The following is a 14,430-nucleotide window of genomic DNA, read 5'->3' as shown; positions in this document are numbered from 1 at the left end:
CGCTGCGATGCAGTGCCTCAGACCGCTGCGCCACTCGGGAGTTCTGGACTGTATAAAGTTCTGGCACTGTCCTTGTCTAACAGCATACAGATAATTCACAGTGACCTTAAAGGAACTATCACATCCTGTATAACTCCCCTCCCCATCTCACACGTTATTATATAGCTAGCTCCAGTACGTACTGTATATACCATAGTTCTGATACTGATACTCTTATCTCACAAGATTAAGATAATTCTGCGTCCCAAAAGAACTACGAAAATATAAACACTCTGAACCATCTTGTTTTAGTTTTTTTTAGTTTTTTTTTTATCTACAAAGATATTTGAGTGTAGGCCAGGGTATTGTCACCACCCTGATGAACTCTACATGAAGACCTACTCCTATTCTATATTTACAGCTAGTCCATTTAGCAGATGCTCTTATCCAGAGCGACTGTAGTGCATCCACTCCTCTTTCTCTTTGTCTTCTTCTGCTGAAGCACACTCATTGTTTCTACATTATTAAAAATGTACACCTCATGACCATATATGTGTAGTAGCTGGTTATGGAAATACAGAAGTTCACTAGGGCCTGTAACTCACTACTAGAGTCACATACAGTAGAGCATCCCGTGGTGTCCCAATAAGGAAACGTCTTAACTACTGAGTTTTGTTCAAGATGCTTTTTATGAATTGGCAAAGGAGAGCATAGGCCTACCATGTTGTGTAGCCTATAAAATCGTGTTATAGATAATGTTAGGCCTATAATAAATGGCATTCAAGCGACTTTAAAAGAAGAGACATGCAGCGTGCATAAACGTCAGGTGACTGTCTGTCATTGCATGTCTAGGCTGTTTCCTCACACAGACTACTTAGGTTGGGCTGTCCTTATATGGAACTCACTCATAACACACTTCGCGTTTTGAATGAATAGGCTGCTTGCTGCCTTTTCCAAAACATTACACGTTGATGTCGGTACTTGCAAATAGGCTTACTGTAAACAGGTATGCTTATGTCAACATATTAGGCTACATGTCAATGTGTGCATCATAGCTGACACTGCAGAATTATCTTAGAATGGAAAGTGTTCGTTAAAATGCATTTGCAAATTGCAAAACAGGTATAAACGAAAAAAAAGTTATCATGCACGCATCGCATGGTAGGCTATGGGTTGTTTCTGTGCGCTTTTTCATTCCATCCAACCTCTTGCGTACAGGCCAACGTGATTTTCTGCGCAGATCAAGGGCCTAGCTGATTCGAGGGAACCTGCCTCTTTAAGAAGACGCTCTCCTGTTGCACTGGGAGGTTGGCCGGTGTTTTTCCACACATGGTCACCCATTTTAAGAGACAAAGGTCAGAAAGAAAACCTTATAAATAACATTTACCGCCGTAAATCTCGCTATTCAACAACCCGTCCGCCGTACTACACTGAAGGGACTGATCAGTTCTAAAGGAATAAAAGAAATTCAAGCCAATACAGGTAGGCTAAGGAATCATCATCATCATCACCTAGGTTACAGCTATATGAGCTAGGCTATATGCAAACGATAAGAGTGCATATACTATTAGATTCATTAAAATATTTTACTGCTGATAGTGAATTTTTTAATTTCTGTGTCACAATATGTTGCTTAATCTCATTTATGGCGTTTAATGCTTAAAAAGTAGCCGTTGAGCAGCAATCATTATTGCATGTTCAAAGACGGTCATATCAACATTTTTCTCTTATGTTGTTGGAAATAAAACGTTCAGAACTCATTTCCGCTTAAAGGTGAGTCTTGTTATGTAGACCTCATGTAAAAATGCATTAGAGAAGGGATAAAGCCTACATTTTCCTCCAAACTCAATCAAATTATACGCAAATTATATTTATATTATTTTGTGACAACGTTAGGCTACAGTGAATAACTTTATAGGTTTACATTTACACATTAATTCACTTGAAGGTTATTCCACTGGTAATGTGTGGGTTTGTTTTGGGCACTAACTGTACGTCGCTTTGGATAAGAGCGTCTGCTAAATGACTAAAATGTAATGTAAAAATGAATGATTTCTCTCTTTCTACCACCACCGGGCGGTTAATGTCTGACTAACGGAACAAGAGAGCAGGAAAGGAAGCAGCCACTGAGTGTACGATGCACGGTCGGCTCGCACATGTTACATTTCATACACCAACTCTCTCACATCCTCCTTGAGGTTAGGCTACAATGCTGCCTATTGTTCCCGCGGTCATATAGTAGGCTAAGCTAGACCAGCCTCTGTCTTATATAGCGACGAAGCTGAAATGCTTTGAATAGGCGACACGTTGTGGTCATGGGCGCTCATTTTACACAGTTGTTTCATACACATTGAACCCCAAATTATCCTCCTGTAGTTGATTTTATGTGCACAATTTATTGTTCTCTTTGTCATAGGCTAAAATAGACCAGATTCTGCCATCATATAGCCTTGCCTACATTTCGATCCTTTCAGATGAACAGCATCTCCGAAAGACGAGTTGATCTTCAAGGCTGGCAGGGGGACATAAATCATTGAGGCGATGTGTGGGTGAACATAAAGACCAGTGTCTACGGTCGTGTAGCCTGTCTGCAAATGGCTGGCATGATACATTCTCCTTCAATCGATAGTGGGTGTCATTGTGTGAACCATCGATTATGCCTTGGACGGGTAATGGGTTGGCATGGCATAACGGTGTAATAACAACGCCCGCTATTGTCTGTCTGATAATGATGATTCAGAGTCTACCTCAAGACAGTCACGCACTTGGGTTTATAGGTTGAACAGCTTCGTTTTCTGGCTTTGTAGCTATGCAATCCTTTTACCACGAGAAACGGGGCTACGTTCTATTTCATTTCCTACATTCGTTTCTGCGCGTTCGGATCTGGCTTTCTCAGTATGCCCAGAAACGTAACTGAAAACACACCTCCAAGAGTCTAAGTCCGTGCTTAGCCTACCAGCGATGTGTTACATTGCAGCCTATGATAAAAAATGATATTGCGTTATATGCCGCCCGTGTCACCTAGCTTGTGCGTAGCTGGGAATGAGAGAAAAATCTGTAAATAGACAATTCCCAGGACCCAGTTTATAGCCGAATGCATAGGCTACAGGTAATCACTAGGCTACATGAGCTACGTTTGCATCTCTCTTTATCTTTGGTAAAATTATTTAATATAGCGGTGTCAGTGAAGGCTACTTCTTCTTTCTGTGGCTATAATTGGAACAGTTGTAGAACAAAGACAATTGATTATGTTGATTATGTTGGAGCTTGGATGTTTAGCATGTGTCCTTGAGGAAGGAATGTAACAGGGTACAATATAAAGGGCTTTTAAAAACGGATAGATAGACCCTAACCATACCTGATGATTGTAATAAAAAATTGGAGTGAAAAATTGTTGCCAGTTTGTTTCCTTTGCTTTGACTTGGCATAATAATGTTACCCTGTCACATGGGCAAAAGCAAATATATCATTACTATAGTTTACCTTATGTCCACTTTCCTGGCAGAAATAACCTTTTCTCTTGATGCATGTGATCTTTGAATCTCTGGAATTGGTTTAATGATTCAGTAAGTCCCGCTTACTTTGTTATTGAGTTTTGAGGTGGTTGTGGGTATTTCCAAAATGGTTGACAGTATCAATAAAGTCTAATGAGGTTGAACGATTTCTAGGCTACTGTAATGATGATTAAGATGACACTGAGCTCTGCGTTAAATCCTCTCTTCCTTTATTTCTTCCTCTTGAAGCAGCCTAGTCACTTGTCAACACACATGGATTGGTGAAGCTAAGGATTCCACTACTAACATTCATCCACCCAACTAAGATCATGCCGTATCACCAGGGTGCCGTGAAGCTCTGTAAATCATTATTTCACCTCGTAGTTGCTTAGTGTAAATATCTATCTATCTATCTCTCTCTCTCGCTCGCTCTTTCCCTCCTCTCCCCCCTCTCTCTCTCCCTATCTTTCTTCCCCCCTCACTCTCTGTCTAATTGAGGAGCTCAGCTGAGCATGAGAGCCAGGGGCCTTGTTGAAATACTTTGAATGTTTTCTTTCTTTCTTTCTTTCTTTCTTTCTTTCTTTCTTTCTTTCTTTCTTTCTTTCTTTCTTTCTTTCTTTCTTTCTTTCTTTCTTCTCCCACTCCTTGAATTAATCACTGAGATTAGAGATCATAGCAGGTTAACATGGACTCAGGGGAGGAATGGAAATTTCAATGTGAGGGCCCGGTGGAAATGTTCATGGTCTTAAAGTAGGGCCATTATGTAAGGTCCCTGAGACTGACTCTCTCTCTCTCCCTCTCTCTCTCTTTCTCTCTGCCCCTGCTCGCAATTAAATGACATTCAAAGGGCTTTATTGGCATTGGAAATAGATAATAAACAATCAAAAATGAACAGTAAACATTACGCTCACAAAAGTTTCAAAGGAATAGAGACATTTCAAATCTCATATTATGGCTATGTACAGGGTTACATGTGCAAATAGTTCAAGTACAAAAGGGAAAATAAATCAACATAAATATGTCTCACTCTCTCCGACTCCAGACCTGAAGTTTCACTTGCCTCGGAAAGCCTGGGTTCAAATAGTATTTGAAATAATTTCTGATACTTTACCTAGCGCTTGATTGAGCCTGGCTGGCACAATGTAATCAATACAGCAGTGAGACAACTGCCAAACGCTGCCTCTCTGGCCACCATTCATGCTAAAGCCAATGCTGACTGATTTCGAATACTACTTGAACCCAGGTCTGCTGCAAGACCCTGGCCCCGGACCACAGAATGTTGCATGATGCATTTCAATAGCATGACAAAGTCCTCTGTGGTTTACAGTTAGAGAGGAGAGAATGCAGGCCCCAACCCAAGGCAACAATAACTAGAGCAGAGTGAGTCAGAGAGAGAGAGCGAGTCAGAGAGAGAGTCAGAGATCAAAGAGAGAGGGAGAAAGTGCTGTGACTCAACTGTGTTTTTTAGCGCTGTTCATATCTGGTTCTAACATGGGTCCTTTGTCCTGATCTTTGCCACATTCTGAGAAAGCCCACAATTATTAGACAGGTGAAGACGAATAAAAGCCACATTGTGATCTGAATGGTAGTCAGGCACGCTTTGTCTGGATAGCAATAAAGTGTAAACAGATCGAAACGCACGTTAGCGCAAGTGTAAACAAGGCTTTTGATATTAGAAATCCCCCCCCCCACACACACACATATTTAACAGTTGTGTTTGAGTGTGAACATTCCTTTCTATTTCCAACCTCTGAATCGGCTGTAACAGAAGGGAACGCTCTCTGAAGGAATGCTCCTTCCTCATACTTTACAGTATTGTTTCTCTGTTTAATTGAACGCTTTGGCTACCGGACAGACAGACGTTAGCTACCTACCCTAGTCTGACCACCATGTTGTTTCCTATTGAGTCATTGGAAACCTTACATCTCTTATCTGAAATAGACTGAGGGGGTGGTCACCTTCCCATGTCGCACTCAAGTGTTCCAAGTTCTAACAGTCGCCTTCAGATGCCTACCTCTATCCATGTCCCAGATCTGTTTGTGCTGTCTTGCCAAGTCCTGTGATCATTGTCACGCCATTAGAAAGACATTACAAATAGATCTGCGATCAGGCTAACGTATCGCTCTATCAATCAAATGTATTTATTTATAAAACCCCTTTTAACGTCAGCACTGCAGTTGTCACAAAGTGCTTTAAAAGTGTCTCTGGAGTTCTGTGTTTGTTCCTATTCACTGTGCTCTGTACTCCTTTACCTTGATAATTTAATGTATAAAACGCCTGTGCAAGCCAGCACAAAAACAACAACAATATCCATTCTTCAATGCCAAAGGCTACAGAAAAAAAAGCATGCAGACAACTAGAACAATAGAATGCACAGATACATTTTGCTTATGCAAACAGCTGTGACTATTGTGTCTGTGTGTGGTGCTGTGTGCTATGTTACGTCTAGTCGATGAGACCAGGCTGGTCTGTGTGTGGTGCTGTGGGCTATGTTACGTCTAGTCGATGAGACCAGGCTGGTCTGTGTGTGGTGCTGTGGGCTATGTTACGTCTAGTCGATGAGACCAGGCTGGTCTGTGTGTGGTGCTGTGGGCTATGTTACGTCTAGTCGATGAGACCAGGCTGGTCTGTGTGTGGTGCTGTGGGCTATGTTACGTCTAGTCGATGAGACCAGGCTGGTCTGTGTGTGGTGCTGTGGGCTATGTTACGTCTAGTCGATGAGACCAGGCTGGTCTGTGTGTGGTGCTGTGGGCTATAGGGATAGAGCATACATTGGATATAGTGGAGAAAGTGCTTATTGTGCAGGGATAATACACGGTCGGTGCCATTTAATGAGACAATTCTCTTATTTACCAAGCCATCGCGTATGATGATTTGGGATTTTACCGAATTCAGATACAAACCTGCAAATAGGAAGCCAATCATAGCCTCTCTTTTGGTTTTTAAACTGAGGTTCTATTATTGTACGATTTCAGGAATTGGAAGTTTAGAGTTATTTGAGGTTACTTTTAAGAGAAAGGCATTGTCGTGCTGAATTAGATCCCAAGTACCTCGCTGTAGGAATGGTGATGCGCAGAGGTGTGGATCGCTGCCCAGGCCCGGTAAGGTTCTTGTTGAGTTCATCAGTCTTTGCCTTAACTTACCAGTGTACTTGATACATGTAAAGTGGATGATTCCAGGAAGGTGCACACACGCAGACACACACGCAGACACACACGCAGACACACACGCAGACACACACGCAGACACAGCCCACACAGCCCTCTCCTTTCTGGGTAGTGAGTGGAAATTTACAGCCTCCCAGTAACAGCCTCCCAGTCACAGGCTCCCAGTCACATCATCCCAGTCACATCATCCCAGTCACAGCATCCCAGTCACATCATCCCAGTCACATCATCCCAGTCACATCATCCCAGTCACAGCATCCCAGTAACAGCATCCCAGTAACAGCATCCTAGTAACAGCCTCCCAGTCACAGCATCCCAGTCACAGCATCCCAGTCACAGCATCCCAGTAACAGCATCCCAGTCACAGCATCCCAGTAACAGCATCCCAGTCACAGCATCCCAGTCACAGCAACCCAGTCACAGCAACCCAGTCACAGCAACCCAGTCACAGCATCCCAGTAACAGCATCCCAGTCACAGCATCCCAGTCACAGCCTCCCAGTCACAGCCTCCCAGTCACAGCCTCCCAGTCACAGCCTCCCAGTCACAGCCTCCCAGTCACAACATCCCAGTCACAGCATCCCAGTCACAGCCTCCCAGTCACAGCCTCCCAGTCACAGCCTCCCAGTCACAGCATCCCAGTCACAGCATCCCTGTCACAGCATCCCAGTCACAGCATCCCAGTCACAGCCTCCCAGTAACAGCCTCACAGTCGGCTGTGTCATCCTCGGCTCGGGAGCGCTGTCCAATCTGCACATTGCGTTTAATTGTCTTAGGCTGCATCTCAATAGGCACTCTATTCCCTACAAAGTGCACTTCTTTTGATCAGAGCTGTATGGGCCGTAGTGCAGGGAATACATTTACATTTACATCATTTAGCAGACGCTCTTATCCAGAGCGACTTACAAATTGGTGCATTCAACTTATGATAGCCAGTGGGACAACCACTTTTTGTTGTTGTTGAATAGGGTGCCATTTGGGACACAGGTGGTCCATATGGGCGGTCCCTTGGTGTCTGCTCTGTTTAGTCTGAGTGAGCAGCCAGAGCATTTAAAGAGGCTGGCCAGAGTGACAGGAGATGCACTAATAAAAAGCACATAATGTGGTTCCTGTGGTCCACGTGGTCCTCTGTAGCTCAGCTGGTAGAGCACGGCGCCTGTAACGCCAGGGTAGTGGGTTCCATCCCCGGGACCACCCATACGTAAACATTTATGCACGCATGACTGTAAGTCGCTTTGGATAAAAGCGTCTGCTAAATGGCATATTATATTATTACTATTATTATTAAGCGTTCACGACATTACCCAGAAGAAGAAGGCACAGCGATGCCGAAACGTTGGTGTTTTATCCAATAAATTACTGGGAGTTTATATATATATATACAGTTGAAGTCAGAAGTTTACACACTTAGGTTGGAGCCATTAAAACTCGTTTTTCAACCACTCCACAAATTTCTTGTTAACAAACTATAGTTTTGGCAAGTCGGTTAGGACATCTACTTTGTGCATGACACAAGTCATTTTTCCAACAATTGTTTACAGACAGATTATTTCACTTATAATTCACTGTATCTCAATTCCAGTGGGTCAGAAGTTTACATACACTAAGTTGACTGTGCCTTTAAATAGCTTGGAAAATTCCAGAAAATGATGTCATGGCTTTAGAAGCTTCTGATAGGCTAATTGACATCATTTGAGTCATTGGAGGTATACCTGTGGATGTATTTCAAGGCATACCTTCAAACTCAGTGCCTCTTTGCTTGACATCATGGGAAAATCCAAAGAAATCAGTCAAGACCTCAGAAAAAAAATTGTAGACCTCCACAAGTCTGGTTCATCCTTGGGAGCAATTTCCAAACGCCTGAAGGTACCACGTTCATCTGTACAAACAATAGTACGCAAGTATAAACACCATGGGACCACGCAGCCGTCATACCACTCAGGAAGGAGACGCGTTCTGTCTCCTAGAGATGAACGTACTTTGGTGTGAAAAGTGCAAATCAATCCCAGAACAAAAGCAAAGGACCTTGTGAAGATGCTGGAGGAAACAGGTACAAAAGTATCTATATCCACAGTAAAACTAGTCCTATATCGACATAACCTGAAAGGCCGCTCAGCAAGGAAGAAGTCACTGCTCCAAAACCGCCATAAAAAAGCCAGACTACGGTTTGCAACTGCACATGGGGACAAAGATCGTACTTTTTTGAGAAATGTCCTCTGGTCTGATGAAACAAAAATAGAACTGTTTGGCCATAATGACCATCGTTATGTTTGGAGGAAAAAGAGGGATGCTTGCAAGCCGAAGAACACCATCCCAACCATGAAGCACGGGGGTGGCAGCATCATGCTGTGGGGGTGCTTCGCTGCAGGAGGGACTGGTGCACTTCACAAAATAGATGGCATCATGAGGAAGGAAAAGTATGGTGCATGTTAACTTCCGACTTCAACTGTATATAGAGTGTGACTCTCTTTATTTATTTTTATAGCTGACAGTTGATACACTAACATATACACCACCACCACAACAACCAACACCACATCACCACCACATAACACCACATCCACCACCACATCACCACCGACACCACCACCACCACCACAACAACCACCACCACATCACCACCGACACCACCACCACAACAACCACCACCACATCACCACCGACACCACCACAACAACCACCACCACATCACACCCCCACCACCACACCACACCACCACAACCACCACCACATCACACCACCACCACAACCACCACCGACACACCACCACATCACCATCACCACCAACACCACCACCACATCACCACCACCACAACCACCACCACCACCACCACCACCACATCACCACCATATCACCACCACCGACATCACCACCACCACCCCCACCACAACCACCACCACACCACCACAACCACCACCACATCACACCACAACCACCACCACATCACACTACAACCACCACCGACACCACCACCACGCCACAACCACAACCACCACCACCACCACCACACCAACACCACACCATCACCACCACCACCATCACCAACAACACACCACCACCATCACCACCACCACCACACCCCCACCACCACATCACTACCACTACCACAACCACCACCACATCACACTACAACCACCACCGACACCACCACCACATCACACCACAACCACCACATCACCACCGACAACACCACCACAACCACCACCACACCACCACCACATCACACCACCACCACCACATCACACCATCACACCACAACCACCACCACACCACCACCACATCACCACCACCACCACACCAACAACACACCATCACCACCACCACCACATCACCACCACCACATCATCCCCACCACACCACCACCACCACATCACTACCATCACCCCCCCACATCGGTAGGTAGCTTAGTGGTTAAGAGCGTTGTGCCAGTAACCGAAAGGTCGCTGGTTCTAATCCCCGAGCCGACTAGGTGAAAAATCTGTCGATGTGCCCTTAACCCTAATTGCTCCTGTAAGTCGCTCTGGATAAGAGCGTCTGCTAAATGACTAATAAACAAAAACAAAAATCACCACCACAATGTAAACATTGTGTTTCCAATGCCAATAAAGCCCTTTGAATTGAATTAAATTGAACTGAGTGACAGAGAGAGAGTGACCTCAGGGTGAAAAGAAAGTGACTGATGGATAAAGTGAGTTATGTAATGTGATTGAGTACAAGTTGTATAGAGCTCTTTAACCTCCTATACGTGTCCGGCGTCAAGCTTATGTACAGCGTAAATTCTGTGTATGTTTCCCATTGGACGGAGATTCAAGATAATATCTGTTTACATTTCAACATACAATAGTCCTCTTAGGAAGTAGAGGGTACATAGAGACAGGGAGAACAAAGCGGGAGAGTAGAGGGAGGTAGAGAGAGAGTAGAGAGAGAGAGCGAGGAAACTGCTTTAGAGAGCAGGGCTGAGGGCTCAGGGTATCAGGTGGACCACTGTGGATCAAGTTCTACATCTTGGCTTCTCACCTCTGTGATTCCTCCAGCCCGCGTAACCCTCGGCTCCTAATGTCCACAGTAGTATGTGTGTAAAGTTTGCTTTTGACTTGGCTGGCCTGACCTGTTGTAGGTAGAGTGACAGAGCCATTTTATTTATGATTTTTTAAAACCTTTTATTTTACTAGGCAGGTCAATTAAGAACAAATTCTTATTTACAATGACGGCCTACCAAGAGGCAAGAGGCAATACAGTTCAATTCAGATGTACTAAATATCATGATTATGTAGGCCTACAGTGAGGAAAAAAAGTATTTGATCCCCTGCTGATTTTGTACGTTTGCCCACTGACAAAGAAATTATCAGTCTATAATTTTAATGGCAGGTTTATTTGAACAGTGAGAGACAGAATAACAACAAAAAAATCCAGGAAAACGCATGTCAAAAATGTTATAAATTGATTTGCATTTTAATGAGGGAAATAAGTATTTGACCCCCTCTCAATCAGAAAGATTTCTGGCTCCCAGGTGTCTTTTATACAGGTAACGAACTGAGATTAGGAGCACACTCTTAAAGGGAGTGCACCTAATCTCAGCTTGTTACCTGTATAAAAGACACCTGTCCACAGAAGCAATCAATCAATCAGATTCCAAACTCTCCACCATGGCCAAGACCAAAGAGCTCTCCAATGATGTCAGGGACAAGATTGTAGACCTACACAAGGCTGGAATGGGCTACAAGACCATCGCCAAGCAGCTTGGTGAGAAGGTGACAACAGTTGGTGCGATTATTCGCAAATGGAAGAAACACAAAATAACAGTAAATCTCCCTCGGCCTGGGGCTCCATGCAAGATCTCACCTCATGGAGTTGCAATGATCATGAGAATGGTGAAGAATCAGCCCAGAACTACACAGGATGATCTTATCAATGATCTCAAGGCAGCTGGGACCATAGTCACCAAGAAAACAATTGGTAACACACTACGCCGTGAAGGACTGAAATCCTGCAGCGCCCGCAAGGTCCCCCTGCTCAAGAAAGCACATATACAGGGCCGTCTGAAGTTTGCCAATGAACAACTGAATGATTCAGAGGAGAACTGGGTGAAATTGTTGTGGTCAGATGAGACCAAAATCGAGCTCTTTGGCATCAACTCAACTCGCTGTGTTTGTAGGAGGAGGAATGCTGCCTATGACCCCAAGAACACCATCCCCACCGTCAAACATGGAGGTGGAAACATTATGCTTTGGGGGTGTTTTTCTGCTAAGGGGACATGACAACTTCACCGCATCAAAGGGACGATGGACGGGGCCATGTACCGTCAAATCTTGGGTGAGAACCTCCTTCCCTCAGCCAGGGCATTGAAAATGGATCGTGGATGGGTATTCCAGCATGACAATGACCCAAAACACACGGCCAAGGCAACAAAGGAGTGGCTCAAGAAGAAGCACATTAAGGTCCTGGAGTGGCCTAGCCAGTCTCCAGACCTTAATCCCATAGAAAATCTGTGGAGGGAGCTGAAGGTTCGAGTTGCCAAACATCAGGCTCAAAACCTTAATTACTTGGAGAAGATCTGCAAAGAGGAGTGGGACAAAATCCCTCCTGAGATGTGTGCAAACCTGGTGGCCAACTACAAGAAACGTCTGACCTCTGTGATTGCCAACAAGGGTTTTGCCACCAAGTACTAAGTCGTGTTTTGCAGAGGGGTCAAATACTTATTTCCCTCATTAAAATGCAAATCAATTCATAACATTTTTTACATGCGTTTTTCTGGATTTTTTTGTTGTTATTCTGTCTCTCACTGTTCAAATAAACCTACCATTAAAATTATAGACTGATCATGTCTTTGTCAGTGGGCAAACGTACAAAATCAGCAGGGGATCAAATACTTTTTTCCTCCACTGTATATGATATCACACATACTTCAAGACTTTATTACACCAAGCATTTCCCCTCATATATATTTTGTGAATTACAAAAATATTAGTAAAGTATTATAGACATGGAATGATTGATTGATGCTGTGATGAGGTGTGAATGAAGGAGTCAGGCGCAGGAGGTAAAACACAGAGTTTATTCCGTTTACATAAATAAAACGCACCAAGCGTCAAAACTAAACTATCACAAGGGAAATATTCCACCTTGGCAATAACAAATGGAAGAGCAGCTGAACCGAGCTCCTGGCTCTCACAATGAAACAATCACTCACAAAGACAAGGGGAACAGAGGGAACACTTATACACATACTAATTAGGGGAATGAGCACCAGGTGTGTGTGATTGACAAGACAAGACATGACAAGTGGAGTGATGATAAATGGATCGGCAGTAGCTAGTAAGCCGGTGACGACGAACGCCGAAACCTGCCCAAACAAGGAGGGGAGGCATCCTCGGCGGAAGTCGTGACAGATGCATATACGTAAGATAAGTTACTCAATAACAGGGTTGGAAAAGGAGAACAGGATATCCAAACCATCAATTATATGCCCCTCTGGGAATTTGTGTTGACATGACTGTATGGCATGTGTATGTGAATTATAGCCATGGGGTTTGACAGGTTAAATTTACACACACACACACACACACGCAGGGTCGCCGTTGATAATGGCAGACCCTGGCCGTGACCCCACTCTCAGAGGGTGTCTCCAATTCACACATGTGTATGATACACACTTGTACGTGTGTAATAGGACAAATATAAGCACCCACCAAATTATTTTATCACACACACACAGACACACACACAGAAATGATGGGTTAATCAATAATTGATAATTGATTGGATTTATATTTACACACACCCACACCTTCCTCTGCTTCATACACACCTTCCTCTGCCTCATACACATCCACACCTTCCTCTGCTTCATCCACACCTTCCTCTGCTTCATAAACATCCACACCTTCCTCGGCTTCATACACATCCACACCTTCCTCTGCCTCATACACATCCACACCTTCCTCTGCTTCATACACATCCACACCTTCCTCTGCTTCATACACATCCACACCTTCCTCTGCTTCATACACATCCACACCTTCCTCTGCTTCATACACACCTTCCTCTGCCTCATACACATTCACACCTATTTGTAAGAAATTGTATTTCAGTCAGTTTGTGTCCTGCTCTCAACAGCAAATACATTAATAATAATAAGACATTTAGCAGAAGCTTTTATCCAAAGCGACTTACAGTCACGCGTGCATAATTTTTTTTTAACGTTTGGGTGGTCGCGGGGATCGAACCCACTACCCTGGCGTTACAAGCTCCATGCTCTACCAATTGAGCTACAGAGGACCACATTAGATATGCACTTCAGCTAGTTCCTCAGAGGACAGATCACCGAGCAGCCCAAACTGGGTCGTATTCATTTCGCGCACACCATCGAAGAATGTAGCAAAACATGGTACAACGAAAATAAGAGTTTCTTATTGGACAAGTCGAGTTAGTCCCTCCCTTTATCAATCAGTTTTCTTCTGTTTGGTGCCAAATGAATAAGACCCTCGTGTCCGTGTGAAGCAGAGGGAGGAAGAGAAGGATGTTGCTCCTGATTTAATTTGTTCTATTAACTGAACATTAGGTCAGTCAGCTGGACCCCCGTTCACCATGAAGTGTGGTGTTTTTGTATTCTTCTAGAACATATTGCAGCGAATTTAGGTGGGTAACCCCCACTGGGACTCGAACCCAGGGACCCGCAAATCCAATTGACGAGGATGCTAGGTCTTTACTATATCAACTCACCTCAGATGAACTCTATCTAATCATTTATTCTCTTTCTCTCTCTCTCTCTCTATCTCAACCCCCCCCCC

General features: G+C 44.0%; 1 protein-coding gene across 1 annotated transcript in view; it reads left to right on the top strand.

Annotated features, from left to right (window-relative positions):
- Nucleotides 1-1,215: 1,215 nt before the first annotated feature.
- LOC311133315 (sodium- and chloride-dependent taurine transporter-like) overlaps nucleotides 1,216-14,430 on the top strand; it is a 40,301-nt gene continuing 27,086 nt past the window's right edge. Inside the window, exon 1 of the mRNA XM_084166818.1 lies at nucleotides 1,216-1,461. The gene's annotated coding sequence lies outside the window, so the exon portion shown is untranslated. The remainder of the gene's footprint in view (nucleotides 1,462-14,430) is intronic.

This window comes from Coregonus lavaretus, assembly GCF_964263955.1.
Source record: "Coregonus lavaretus genome assembly, chromosome: 8".
In the NCBI taxonomy this organism is placed as follows: domain Eukaryota; kingdom Metazoa; phylum Chordata; class Actinopteri; order Salmoniformes; family Salmonidae; genus Coregonus; species Coregonus lavaretus.
This window is presented reverse-complemented; position numbering and strand designations above follow the sequence as displayed.